At 41.9% G+C, this 12,131-nt stretch overlaps 18 non-coding genes across 18 annotated transcripts; 10 read left to right on the top strand and 8 right to left on the bottom strand.

Moving 5' to 3' along the window:
- Positions 1-262: 262 nt before the first annotated feature.
- Positions 263-335, bottom strand: TRNAR-UCG (transfer RNA arginine (anticodon UCG)). Its single transcript has one exon. It is a non-coding gene; the product is annotated as a tRNA-Arg (tRNA).
- Positions 336-607: 272 nt separating this feature from the next.
- TRNAL-CAA (transfer RNA leucine (anticodon CAA)) lies at positions 608-717 on the top strand. Its single transcript has 2 exons — positions 608-645; positions 672-717. It is a non-coding gene; the product is annotated as a tRNA-Leu (tRNA).
- A 961-nt stretch (positions 718-1,678) lies between these two features.
- On the top strand, positions 1,679-1,788 carry TRNAL-CAA (transfer RNA leucine (anticodon CAA)). The gene is made up of 2 exons: positions 1,679-1,716; positions 1,743-1,788. It is a non-coding gene; the product is annotated as a tRNA-Leu (tRNA).
- A 616-nt stretch (positions 1,789-2,404) lies between these two features.
- On the bottom strand, positions 2,405-2,477 carry TRNAR-UCG (transfer RNA arginine (anticodon UCG)). The gene has a single exon. It is a non-coding gene; the product is annotated as a tRNA-Arg (tRNA).
- Positions 2,478-3,476: 999 nt separating this feature from the next.
- Positions 3,477-3,549, bottom strand: TRNAR-UCG (transfer RNA arginine (anticodon UCG)). Its single transcript has one exon. It is a non-coding gene; the product is annotated as a tRNA-Arg (tRNA).
- Positions 3,550-3,821: 272 nt separating this feature from the next.
- TRNAL-CAA (transfer RNA leucine (anticodon CAA)) lies at positions 3,822-3,931 on the top strand. The gene is made up of 2 exons: positions 3,822-3,859; positions 3,886-3,931. It is a non-coding gene; the product is annotated as a tRNA-Leu (tRNA).
- Positions 3,932-4,892: 961 nt separating this feature from the next.
- TRNAL-CAA (transfer RNA leucine (anticodon CAA)) lies at positions 4,893-5,002 on the top strand. The gene is made up of 2 exons: positions 4,893-4,930; positions 4,957-5,002. It is a non-coding gene; the product is annotated as a tRNA-Leu (tRNA).
- A 961-nt stretch (positions 5,003-5,963) lies between these two features.
- On the top strand, positions 5,964-6,073 carry TRNAL-CAA (transfer RNA leucine (anticodon CAA)). The gene is made up of 2 exons: positions 5,964-6,001; positions 6,028-6,073. It is a non-coding gene; the product is annotated as a tRNA-Leu (tRNA).
- Positions 6,074-6,689: 616 nt separating this feature from the next.
- On the bottom strand, positions 6,690-6,762 carry TRNAR-UCG (transfer RNA arginine (anticodon UCG)). Its single transcript has one exon. It is a non-coding gene; the product is annotated as a tRNA-Arg (tRNA).
- A 272-nt stretch (positions 6,763-7,034) lies between these two features.
- TRNAL-CAA (transfer RNA leucine (anticodon CAA)) lies at positions 7,035-7,144 on the top strand. The gene is made up of 2 exons: positions 7,035-7,072; positions 7,099-7,144. It is a non-coding gene; the product is annotated as a tRNA-Leu (tRNA).
- Positions 7,145-7,760: 616 nt separating this feature from the next.
- On the bottom strand, positions 7,761-7,833 carry TRNAR-UCG (transfer RNA arginine (anticodon UCG)). Its single transcript has one exon. It is a non-coding gene; the product is annotated as a tRNA-Arg (tRNA).
- Positions 7,834-8,105: 272 nt separating this feature from the next.
- On the top strand, positions 8,106-8,215 carry TRNAL-CAA (transfer RNA leucine (anticodon CAA)). Its single transcript has 2 exons — positions 8,106-8,143; positions 8,170-8,215. It is a non-coding gene; the product is annotated as a tRNA-Leu (tRNA).
- Positions 8,216-8,831: 616 nt separating this feature from the next.
- TRNAR-UCG (transfer RNA arginine (anticodon UCG)) lies at positions 8,832-8,904 on the bottom strand. The gene has a single exon. It is a non-coding gene; the product is annotated as a tRNA-Arg (tRNA).
- Positions 8,905-9,176: 272 nt separating this feature from the next.
- On the top strand, positions 9,177-9,286 carry TRNAL-CAA (transfer RNA leucine (anticodon CAA)). The gene is made up of 2 exons: positions 9,177-9,214; positions 9,241-9,286. It is a non-coding gene; the product is annotated as a tRNA-Leu (tRNA).
- Positions 9,287-10,247: 961 nt separating this feature from the next.
- On the top strand, positions 10,248-10,357 carry TRNAL-CAA (transfer RNA leucine (anticodon CAA)). The gene is made up of 2 exons: positions 10,248-10,285; positions 10,312-10,357. It is a non-coding gene; the product is annotated as a tRNA-Leu (tRNA).
- Positions 10,358-10,973: 616 nt separating this feature from the next.
- On the bottom strand, positions 10,974-11,046 carry TRNAR-UCG (transfer RNA arginine (anticodon UCG)). The gene has a single exon. It is a non-coding gene; the product is annotated as a tRNA-Arg (tRNA).
- A 272-nt stretch (positions 11,047-11,318) lies between these two features.
- On the top strand, positions 11,319-11,428 carry TRNAL-CAA (transfer RNA leucine (anticodon CAA)). Its single transcript has 2 exons — positions 11,319-11,356; positions 11,383-11,428. It is a non-coding gene; the product is annotated as a tRNA-Leu (tRNA).
- Positions 11,429-12,044: 616 nt separating this feature from the next.
- Positions 12,045-12,117, bottom strand: TRNAR-UCG (transfer RNA arginine (anticodon UCG)). The gene has a single exon. It is a non-coding gene; the product is annotated as a tRNA-Arg (tRNA).
- Between the last annotated feature and the right edge of the window lie 14 nt (positions 12,118-12,131).

Here is a 12,131-nt window from a genome sequence, read left to right as displayed (position 1 = left end):
TGACACCAGCCATTTGATGATTTGATAGTTTGGTTGAGAACACAAGCAAATGGGACAGTTATCAATCCCGGGATTCCAGGCATGTAACTGTGTTTTGAAACCCTTAAATCAATTGGTTTACTTCCACTTTATGATTTACTTCTGTTTGGAGGCTCTGGGCTTCAGCAAATTGGAAGCCTCCAGCAAGAAGCACGTTGTTATGGCTAAAGCAAGAATTTACGAGTGAAGGTCACAGGAAGGAACTGGAAAGCAGCATAGAAAACGACCACGAAGGGACTCGAACCCTCAATCTTCTGATCCGAAGTCAGACGCCTTATCCATTAGGCCACGCGGTCTGCCACAAGGACATGATTCTGGTTTGTGGCGCCCGGATCAACCAAACACTCGAAGATCACCTGGGACATCTTCTACTTTTTTTGCTCAAGGAGATTTGGTAGAAAGGATCTGAAATGTATGACTTGGTGCAAGGTCATGCTTTAAGAAGTGCATTTGCAAAAGGGCCTAGGTTCAGAGTGTTCATACAGCTCCTTGACAATGGTAATAGATCAATAGAGTACCACGAGTAGATGATATTTCCAGAGGAAGCCATAGCACCTCAATATATCTTGTCAGGATGGCCGAGTGGTCTAAGGCGCCAGACTCAAGAGCTGTTTCTTCACATTGTGTGGGTGTTCTGGTCTCCAAATGGAGGCGTGGGTTCAAATCCCACTTCTGACAATCTGTTTACACATTTAGCTTGAACTACAATCACCACTCCCGCTGTGTTTTCATGCTACCATGTCACCGACAAAAAAACATGAAAAAAAATCCAAAAACTTTGCACATCCTACATAAAGATCAAATTCTTGAGGAAAATCTGCTAGACCATGCTGTTAAATCTGTCATTTAAAGTGCAACTTTAGTCAGAAAAGTAAGTCCTGCTACATCTCTTCCAGTTGTCCCATTTTGCATATATACTCATGTAAAACATTAAAAAATATGCTTCTATACACTTTGAAATCCAGTAATACGCTGTTTCAACCTGCTCTGCACATACTCAGTTGCTCTCCCATTTTAGGCATATTTAAGTTATGACACCAGCCATTTGATGATTTGATAGTTTGGTTGAGAACACAAGCAAATGGGACAGTTATCAATCCCGGGATTCAAGGCATGTAACTGTGTTTTGAAACCCTTAAATCAATTGGTTTACTTCCACTTTATGATTTACTTCTGTTTGGAGGCTCTGGGCTTCAGCAAATTGGAAGCCTCCAGCAAGAAGCACGTTGTTATGGCTAAAGCAAGAATTTACGAGTGAAGGTCACAGGAAGGAACTGGAAAGCAGCATAGAAAACGACCACGAAGGGACTCGAACCCTCAATCTTCTGATCTGAAGTCAGACGCCTTATCCATTAGGCCACGCGGTCTGCCACAAGGACATGATTCTGGTTTGTGGCGCCCGGATCAACCAAACACTCGAAGATCACCTGGGACATCTTCTACATTTTTTGCTCAAGGAGATTTGGTAGAAAGGATCTGAAATGTATGACTTGGTGCAAGGTCATGCTTTAAGAAGTGCATTTGCAAAAGGGCCTAGGTTCAGAGTGTTCATACAGCTCCTTGACAATGGTAATAGATCAATAGAGTACCACGAGTAGATGATATTTCCAGAGGAAGCCATAGCACCTCAATATGTCTTGTCAGGATGGCCGAGTGGTCTAAGGCGCCAGACTCAAGAGCTGTTTCTTCACATTGTGTGGGTGTTCTGGTCTCCAAATGGAGGCGTGGGTTCAAATCCCACTTCTGACAATCTGTTTACACATTTAGCTTGAACTACAATCACCACTCCCGCTGTGTTTTCATGCTACCATGTCACCGACAAAAAAACATGAAAAAAAATCCAAAAACTTTGCACATCCTACATAAAGATCAAATTCTTGAGGAAAATCTGCTAGACCATGCTGTTAAATCTGTCATTTAAAGTGCAACTTTAGTCAGAAAAGTAAGTCCTGCTACATCTCTTCCGGTTGTCCCATTTTGCATATATACTCATGTAAAACATTAAAAAATATGCTTCTATACACTTTGAAATCCAGTAATACGCTGTTTCAACCTGCTCTGCACATACTCAGTTGCTCTCCCATTTTAGGCATATTTAAGTTATGACACCAGCCATTTGATGATTTGATAGTTTGGTTGAGAACACAAGCAAATGGGACAGTTATCAATCCCGGGATTCAAGGCATGTAACTGTGTTTTGAAACCCTTAAATCAATTGGTTTACTTCCACTTTATGATTTACTTCTGTTTGGAGGCTCTGGGCTTCAGCAAATTGGAAGCCTCCAGCAAGAAGCACGTTGTTATGGCTAAAGCAAGAATTTACGAGTGAAGGTCACAGGAAGGAACTGGAAAGCAGCATAGAAAACGACCACGAAGGGACTCGAACCCTCAATCTTCTGATCCGAAGTCAGACGCCTTATCCATTAGGCCACGCGGTCTGCCACAAGGACATGATTCTGGTTTGTGGCGCCCGGATCAACCAAACACTCGAAGATCACCTGGGACATCTTCTACATTTTTTGCTCAAGGAGATTTGGTAGAAAGGATCTGAAATGTATGACTTGGTGCAAGGTCATGCTTTAAGAAGTGCATTTGCAAAAGGGCCTAGGTTCAGAGTGTTCATACAGCTCCTTGACAATGGTAATAGATCAATAGAGTACCACGAGTAGATGATATTTCCAGAGGAAGCCATAGCACCTCAATATATCTTGTCAGGATGGCCGAGTGGTCTAAGGCGCCAGACTCAAGAGCTGTTTCTTCACATTGTGTGGGTGTTCTGGTCTCCAAATGGAGGTGTGGGTTCAAATCCCACTTCTGACAATCTGTTTACACATTTAGCTTGAACTACAATCACCACTCCCGCTGTGTTTTCATGCTACCATGTCACCGACAAAAAAAACATGAAAAAAAATCCAAAAACTTTGCACATCCTACATAAAGATCAAATTCTTGAGGAAAATCTGCTAGACCATGCTGTTAAATCTGTCATTTAAAGTGACACTTTAGTCAGAAAAGTAAGTCCTGCTACATCTCTTCCGGTTGTCCCATTTTGCATATATACTCATGTAAAACATTTAAAAATATGGTTCTATACACTTTGAAATCCAGTAATACGCTGTTTCAACCTGCTCTGCACATACTCAGTTGCTCTCCCATTTTAGGCATATTTAAGTTATGACACCAGCCATTTGATGATTTGATAGTTTGGTTGAGAACACAAGCAAATGGGACAGTTATCAATCCCGGGATTCCAGGCATGTAACTGTGTTTTGAAACCCTTAAATCAATTGGTTTACTTCCACTTTATGATTTACTTCTGTTTGGAGGCTCTGGGCTTCAGCAAATTGGAAGCCTCCAGCAAGAAGCACGTTGTTATGGCTAAAGCAAGAATTTACGAGTGAAGGTCACAGGAAGGAACTGGAAAGCAGCATAGAAAACGACCACGAAGGGACTCGAACCCTCAATCTTCTGATCCGAAGTCAGACGCCTTATCCATTAGGCCACGCGGTCTGCCACAAGGACATGATTCTGGTTTGTGGCGCCCGGATCAACCAAACACTCGAAGATCACCTGGGACATCTTCTACTTTTTTTGCTCAAGGAGATTTGGTAGAAAGGATCTGAAATGTATGACTTGGTGCAAGGTCATGCTTTAAGAAGTGCATTTGCAAAAGGGCCTAGGTTCAGAGTGTTCATACAGCTCCTTGACAATGGTAATAGATCAATAGAGTACCACGAGTAGATGATATTTCCAGAGGAAGCCATAGCACCTCAATATATCTTGTCAGGATGGCCGAGTGGTCTAAGGCGCCAGACTCAAGAGCTGTTTCTTCACATTGTGTGGGTGTTCTGGTCTCCAAATGGAGGCGTGGGTTCAAATCCCACTTCTGACAATCTGTTTACACATTTAGCTTGAACTACAATCACCACTCCCGCTGTGTTTTCATGCTACCATGTCACCGACAAAAAAACATGAAAAAAAATCCAAAAACTTTGCACATCCTACATAAAGATCAAATTCTTGAGGAAAATCTGCTAGACCATGCTGTTAAATCTGTCATTTAAAGTGCAACTTTAGTCAGAAAAGTAAGTCCTGCTACATCTCTTCCGGTTGTCCCATTTTGCATATATACTCATGTAAAACATTAAAAAATATGCTTCTATACACTTTGAAATCCAGTAATACGCTGTTTCAACCTGCTCTGCACATACTCAGTTGCTCTCCCATTTTAGGCATATTTAAGTTATGACACCAGCCATTTGATGATTTGATAGTTTGGTTGAGAACACAAGCAAATGGGACAGTTATCAATCCCGGGATTCCAGGCATGTAACTGTGTTTTGAAACCCTTAAATCAATTGGTTTACTTCCACTTTATGATTTACTTCTGTTTGGAGGCTCTGGGCTTCAGCAAATTGGAAGCCTCCAGCAAGAAGCACGTTGTTATGGCTAAAGCAAGAATTTACGAGTGAAGGTCACAGGAAGGAACTGGAAAGCAGCATAGAAAACGACCACGAAGGGACTCGAAGCCTCAATCTTCTGATCCGAAGTCAGACGCCTTATCCATTAGGCCACGCGGTCTGCCACAAGGACATGATTCTGGTTTGTGGCGCCCGGATCAACCAAACACTCGAAGATCACCTGGGACATCTTCTACTTTTTTTGCTCAAGGAGATTTGGTAGAAAGGATCTGAAATGTATGACTTGGTGCAAGGTCATGCTTTAAGAAGTGCATTTGCAAAAGGGCCTAGGTTCAGAGTGTTCATACAGCTCCTTGACAATGGTAATAGATCAATAGAGTACCACGAGTAGATGATATTTCCAGAGGAAGCCATAGCACCTCAATATATCTTGTCAGGATGGCCGAGTGGTCTAAGGCGCCAGACTCAAGAGCTGTTTCTTCACATTGTGTGGGTGTTCTGGTCTCCAAATGGAGGCGTGGGTTCAAATCCCACTTCTGACAATCTGTTTACACATTTAGCTTGAACTACAATCACCACTCCCGCTGTGTTTTCATGCTACCATGTCACCGACAAAAAAACATGAAAAAAAATCCAAAAACTTTGCACATCCTACATAAAGATCAAATTCTTGAGGAAAATCTGCTAGACCATGCTGTTAAATCTGTCATTTAAAGTGCAACTTTAGTCAGAAAAGTAAGTCCTGCTACATCTCTTCCGGTTGTCCCATTTTGCATATATACTCATGTAAAACATTAAAAAATATGGTTCTATACACTTTGAAATCCAGTAATACGCTGTTTCAACCTGCTCTGCACATACTCAGTTGCTCTCCCATTTTAGGCATATTTAAGTTATGACACCAGCCATTTGATGATTTGATAGTTTGGTTGAGAACACAAGCAAATGGGACAGTTATCAATCCCGGGATTCCAGGCATGTAACTGTGTTTTGAAACCCTTAAATCAATTGGTTTACTTCCACTTTATGATTTACTTCTGTTTGGAGGCTCTGGGCTTCAGCAAATTGGAAGCCTCCAGCAAGAAGCACGTTGTTATGGCTAAAGCAAGAATTTACGAGTGAAGGTCACAGGAAGGCACTGGAAAGCAGCATAGAAAACGACCACGAAGGGACTCGAAGCCTCAATCTTCTGATCCGAAGTCAGACGCCTTATCCATTAGGCCACGCGGTCTGCCACAAGGACATGATTCTGGTTTGTGGCGCCCGGATCAACCAAACACTCGAAGATCACCTGGGACATCTTCTACTTTTTTTGCTCAAGGAGATTTGGTAGAAAGGATCTGAAATGTATGACTTGGTGCAAGGTCATGCTTTAAGAAGTGCATTTGCAAAAGGGCCTAGGTTCAGAGTGTTCATACAGCTCCTTGACAATGGTAATAGATCAATAGAGTACCACGAGTAGATGATATTTCCAGAGGAATCCATAGCACCTCAATATATCTTGTCAGGATGGCCGAGTGGTCTAAGGCGCCAGACTCAAGAGCTGTTTCTTCACATTGTGTGGGTGTTCTGGTCTCCAAATGGAGGCGTGGGTTCAAATCCCACTTCTGACAATCTGTTTACACATTTAGCTTGAACTACAATCACCACTCCCGCTGTGTTTTCATGCTACCATGTCACCGACAAAAAAACATGAAAAAAAATCCAAAAACTTTGCACATCCTACATAAAGATCAAATTCTTGAGGAAAATCTGCTAGACCATGCTGTTAAATCTGTCATTTAAAGTGCAACTTTAGTCAGAAAAGTAAGTCCTGCTACATCTCTTCCGGTTGTCCCATTTTGCATATATACTCATGTAAAACATTAAAAAATATGCTTCTATACACTTTGAAATCCAGTAATACGCTGTTTCAAGCTGCTCTGCACATACTCAGTTGCTCTCCCATTTTAGGCATATTTAAGTTATGACACCAGCCATTTGATGATTTGATAGTTTGGTTGAGAACACAAGCAAATGGGACAGTTATCAATCCCGGGATTCCAGGCATGTAACTGTGTTTTGAAACCCTTAAATCAATTGGTTTACTTCCACTTTATGATTTACTTCTGTTTGGAGGCTCTGGGCTTCAGCAAATTGGAAGCCTCCAGCAAGAAGCACGTTGTTATGGCTAAAGCAAGAATTTACGAGTGAAGGTCACAGGAAGGAACTGGAAAGCAGCATAGAAAACGACCACGAAGGGACTCGAACCCTCAATCTTCTGATCCGAAGTCAGACGCCTTATCCATTAGGCCACGCGGTCTGCCACAAGGACATGATTCTGGTTTGTGGCGCCCGGATCAACCAAACACTCGAAGATCACCTGGGACATCTTCTACTTTTTTTGCTCAAGGAGATTTGGTAGAAAGGATCTGAAATGTATGACTTGGTGCAAGGTCATGCTTTAAGAAGTGCATTTGCAAAAGGGCCTAGGTTCAGAGTGTTCATACAGCTCCTTGACAATGGTAATAGATCAATAGAGTACCACGAGTAGATGATATTTCCAGAGGAAGCCATAGCACCTCAATATATCTTGTCAGGATGGCCGAGTGGTCTAAGGCGCCAGACTCAAGAGCTGTTTCTTCACATTGTGTGGGTGTTCTGGTCTCCAAATGGAGGCGTGGGTTCAAATCCCACTTCTGACAATCTGTTTACACATTTAGCTTGAACTACAATCACCACTCCCGCTGTGTTTTCATGCTACCATGTCACCGACAAAAAAACATGAAAAAAAATCCAAAAACTTTGCACATCCTACATAAAGATCAAATTCTTGAGGAAAATCTGCTAGACCATGCTGTTAAATCTGTCATTTAAAGTGCAACTTTAGTCAGAAAAGTAAGTCCTGCTACATCTGTTCCGGTTGTCCCATTTTGCATATATACTCATGTAAAACATTTAAAAATATGGTTCTATACACTTTGAAATCCAGTAATACGCTGTTTCAACCTGCTCTGCACATACTCAGTTGCTCTCCCATTTTAGGCATATTTAAGTTATGACACCAGCCATTTGATGATTTGATAGTTTGGTTGAGAACACAAGCAAATGGGACAGTTATCAATCCCGGGATTCCAGGCATGTAACTGTGTTTTGAAACCCTTAAATCAATTGGTTTACTTCCACTTTATGATTTACTTCTGTTTGGAGGCTCTGGGCTTCAGCAAATTGGAAGCCTCCAGCAAGAAGCACGTTGTTATGGCTAAAGCAAGAATTTACGAGTGAAGGTCACAGGAAGGAACTGGAAAGCAGCATAGAAAACGACCACGAAGGGACTCGAACCCTCAATCTTCTGATCCGAAGTCAGACGCCTTATCCATTAGGCCACGCGGTCTGCCACAAGCACATGATTCTGGTTTGTGGCGCCCGGATCAACCAAACAGTCGAAGATCACCTGGGACATCTTCTACTTTTTTTGCTCAAGGAGATTTGGTAGAAAGGATCTGAAATGTATGACTTGGTGCAAGGTCATGCTTTAAGAAGTGCATTTGCAAAAGGGCCTAGGTTCAGAGTGTTCATACAGCTCCTTGACAATGGTAATAGATCAATAGAGTACCACGAGTAGATGATATTTCCAGAGGAAGCCATAGCACCTCAATATATCTTGTCAGGATGGCCGAGTGGTCTAAGGCGCCAGACTCAAGAGCTGTTTCTTCACATTGTGTGGGTGTTCTGGTCTCCAAATGGAGGCGTGGGTTCAAATCCCACTTCTGACAATCTGTTTACACATTTAGCTTGAACTACAATCACCACTCCCGCTGTGTTTTCATGCTACCATGTCACCGACAAAAAAACATGAAAAAAAATCCAAAAACTTTGCACATCCTACATAAAGATCAAATTCTTGAGGAAAATCTGCTAGACCATGCTGTTAAATCTGTCATTTAAAGTGCAACTTTAGTCAGAAAAGTAAGTCCTGCTACATCTCTTCCGGTTGTCCCATTTTGCATATATACTCATGTAAAACATTAAAAAATATGCTTCTATACACTTTGAAATCCAGTAATACGCTGTTTCAAGCTGCTCTGCACATACTCAGTTGCTCTCCCATTTTAGGCATATTTAAGTTATGACACCAGCCATTTGATGATTTGATAGTTTGGTTGAGAACACAAGCAAATGGGACAGTTATCAATCCCGGGATTCCAGGCATGTAACTGTGTTTTGAAACCCTTAAATCAATTGGTTTACTTCCACTTTATGATTTACTTCTGTTTGGAGGCTCTGGGCTTCAGCAAATTGGAAGCCTCCAGCAAGAAGCACGTTGTTATGGCTAAAGCAAGAATTTACGAGTGAAGGTCACAGGAAGGAACTGGAAAGCAGCATAGAAAACGACCACGAAGGGACTCGAACCCTCAATCTTCTGATCCGAAGTCAGACGCCTTATCCATTAGGCCACGCGGTCTGCCACAAGGACATGATTCTGGTTTGTGGCGCCCGGATCAACCAAACACTCGAAGATCACCTGGGACATCTTCTACTTTTTTTGCTCAAGGAGATTTGGTAGAAAGGATCTGAAATGTATGACTTGGTGCAAGGTCATGCTTTAAGAAGTGCATTTGCAAAAGGGCCTAGGTTCAGAGTGTTCATACAGCTCCTTGACAATGGTAATAGATCAATAGAGTACCACGAGTAGATGATATTTCCAGAGGAAGCCATAGCACCTCAATATATCTTGTCAGGATGGCCGAGTGGTCTAAGGCGCCAGACTCAAGAGCTGTTTCTTCACATTGTGTGGGTGTTCTGGTCTCCAAATGGAGGCGTGGGTTCAAATCCCACTTCTGACAATCTGTTTACACATTTAGCTTGAACTACAATCACCACTCCCGCTGTGTTTTCATGCTACCATGTCACCGACAAAAAAACATGAAAAAAAATCCAAAAACTTTGCACATCCTACATAAAGATCAAATTCTTGAGGAAAATCTGCTAGACCATGCTGTTAAATCTGTCATTTAAAGTGCAACTTTAGTCAGAAAAGTAAGTCCTGCTACATCTCTTCCGGTTGTCCCATTTTGCATATATACTCATGTAAAACATTAAAAAATATGCTTCTATACACTTTGAAATCCAGTAATACGCTGTTTCAACCTGCTCTGCACATACTCAGTTGCTCTCCCATTTTAGGCATATTTAAGTTATGACACCAGCCATTTGATGATTTGATAGTTTGGTTGAGAACACAAGCAAATGGGACAGTTATCAATCCCGGGATTCAAGGCATGTAACTGTGTTTTGAAACCCTTAAATCAATTGGTTTACTTCCACTTTATGATTTACTTCTGTTTGGAGGCTCTGGGCTTCAGCAAATTGGAAGCCTCCAGCAAGAAGCACGTTGTTATGGCTAAAGCAAGAATTTACGAGTGAAGGTCACAGGAAGGAACTGGAAAGCAGCATAGAAAACGACCACGAAGGGACTCGAACCCTCAATCTTCTGATCCGAAGTCAGACACCTTATCCATTAGGCCACGCGGTCTGCCACAAGGACATGATTCTGGTTTGTGGCGCCCGGATCAACCAAACACTCGAAGATCACCTGGGACATCTTCTACTTTTTTTGCTCAAGGAGATTTGGTAGAAAGGATCTGAAATGTATGACTTGGTGCAAGGTCATGCTTTAAGAAGTGCATTTGCAAAAGGGCCTAGGTTCAGAGTGTTCATACAGCTCCTTGACAATGGTAATAGATCAATAGAGTACCACGAGTAGATGATATTTCCAGAGGAAGCCATAGCACCTCAATATATCTTGTCAGGATGGCCGAGTGGTCTAAGGCGCCAGACTCAAGAGCTGTTTCTTCACATTGTGTGGGTGTTCTGGTCTCCAAATGGAGGCGTGGGTTCAAATCCCACTTCTGACAATCTGTTTACACATTTAGCTTGAACTACAATCACCACTCCCGCTGTGTTTTCATGCTACCATGTCACCGACAAAAAAACATGAAAAAAAATCCAAAAACTTTGCACATCCTACATAAAGATCAAATTCTTGAGGAAAATCTGCTAGACCATGCTGTTAAATCTGTCATTTAAAGTGCAACTTTAGTCAGAAAAGTAAGTCCTGCTACATCTCTTCCGGTTGTCCCATTTTGCATATATACTCATGTAAAACATTAAAAAATATGCTTCTATACACTTTGAAATCCAGTAATACGCTGTTTCAACCTGCTCTGCACATACTCAGTTGCTCTCCCATTTTAGGCATATTTAAGTTATGACACCAGCCATTTGATGATTTGATAGTTTGGTTGAGAACACAAGCAAATGGGACAGTTATCAATCCCGGGATTCCAGGCATGTAACTGTGTTTTGAAACCCTTAAATCAATTGGTTTACTTCCACTTTATGATTTACTTCTGTTTGGAGGCTCTGGGCTTCAGCAAATTGGAAGCCTCCAGCAAGAAGCACGTTGTTATGGCTAAAGCAAGAATTTACGAGTGAAGGTCACAGGAAGGAACTGGAAAGCAGCATAGAAAACGACCACGAAGGGACTCGAACCCTCAATCTTCTGATCCGAAGTCAGACGCCTTATCCATTAGGCCACGCGGTCTGCCACAATGACATGATTCTGGTTTGTGGCGCCCGGATCAACCAAACACTCGAAGATCACCTGGGACATCTTCTACTTTTTTTGCTCAAGGAGATTTGGTAGAAAGGATCTGAAATGTATGACTTGGTGCAAGGTCATGCTTTAAGAAGTGCATTTGCAAAAGGGCCTAGGTTCAGAGTGTTCATACAGCTCCTTGACAATGGTAATAGATCAATAGAGTACCACGAGTAGATGATATTTCCAGAGGAAGCCATAGCACCTCAATATATCTTGTCAGGATGGCCGAGTGGTCTAAGGCGCCAGACTCAAGAGCTGTTTCTTCACATTGTGTGGGTGTTCTGGTCTCCAAATGGAGGCGTGGGTTCAAATCCCACTTCTGACAATCTGTTTACACATTTAGCTTGAACTACAATCACCACTCCCGCTGTGTTTTCATGCTACCATGTCACCGACAAAAAAACATGAAAAAAAATCCAAAAACTTTGCACATCCTACATAAAGATCAAATTCTTGAGGAAAATCTGCTAGACCATGCTGTTAAATCTGTCATTTAAAGTGCAACTTTAGTCAGAAAAGTAAGTCCTGCTACATCTCTTCCGGTTGTCCCATTTTGCATATATACTCATGTAAAACATTAAAAAATATGCTTCTATACACTTTGAAATCCAGTAATACGCTGTTTCAACCTGCTCTGCACATACTCAGTTGCTCTCCCATTTTAGGCATATTTAAGTTATGACACCAGCCATTTGATGATTTGATAGTTTGGTTGAGAACACAAGCAAATGGGACAGTTATCAATCCCGGGATTCAAGGCATGTAACTGTGTTTTGAAACCCTTAAATCAATTGGTTTACTTCCACTTTATGATTTACTTCTGTTTGGAGGCTCTGGGCTTCAGCAAATTGGAAGCCTCCAGCAAGAAGCACGTTGTTATGGCTAAAGCAAGAATTTACGAGTGAAGGTCACAGGAAGGAACTGGAAAGCAGCATAGAAAACGACCACGAAGGGACTCGAACCCTCAATCTTCTGATCCGAAGTCAGACGCCTTATCCATTAGGCCACGCGGTCTGCCACAAGGACAT

This window comes from Lithobates pipiens, unplaced genomic scaffold (assembly GCF_037356315.1).
Source record: "Lithobates pipiens isolate NorthernLeopardFrog02 unplaced genomic scaffold, aLitPip1_a1.2 Scaffold_1, whole genome shotgun sequence".
Taxonomy (NCBI): Eukaryota; Metazoa; Chordata; class Amphibia; order Anura; family Ranidae; genus Lithobates; species Lithobates pipiens.
The sequence above is the reverse complement of the archived record's forward strand: the minus strand, read 5'-3'. Positions and strand labels throughout refer to the sequence as shown.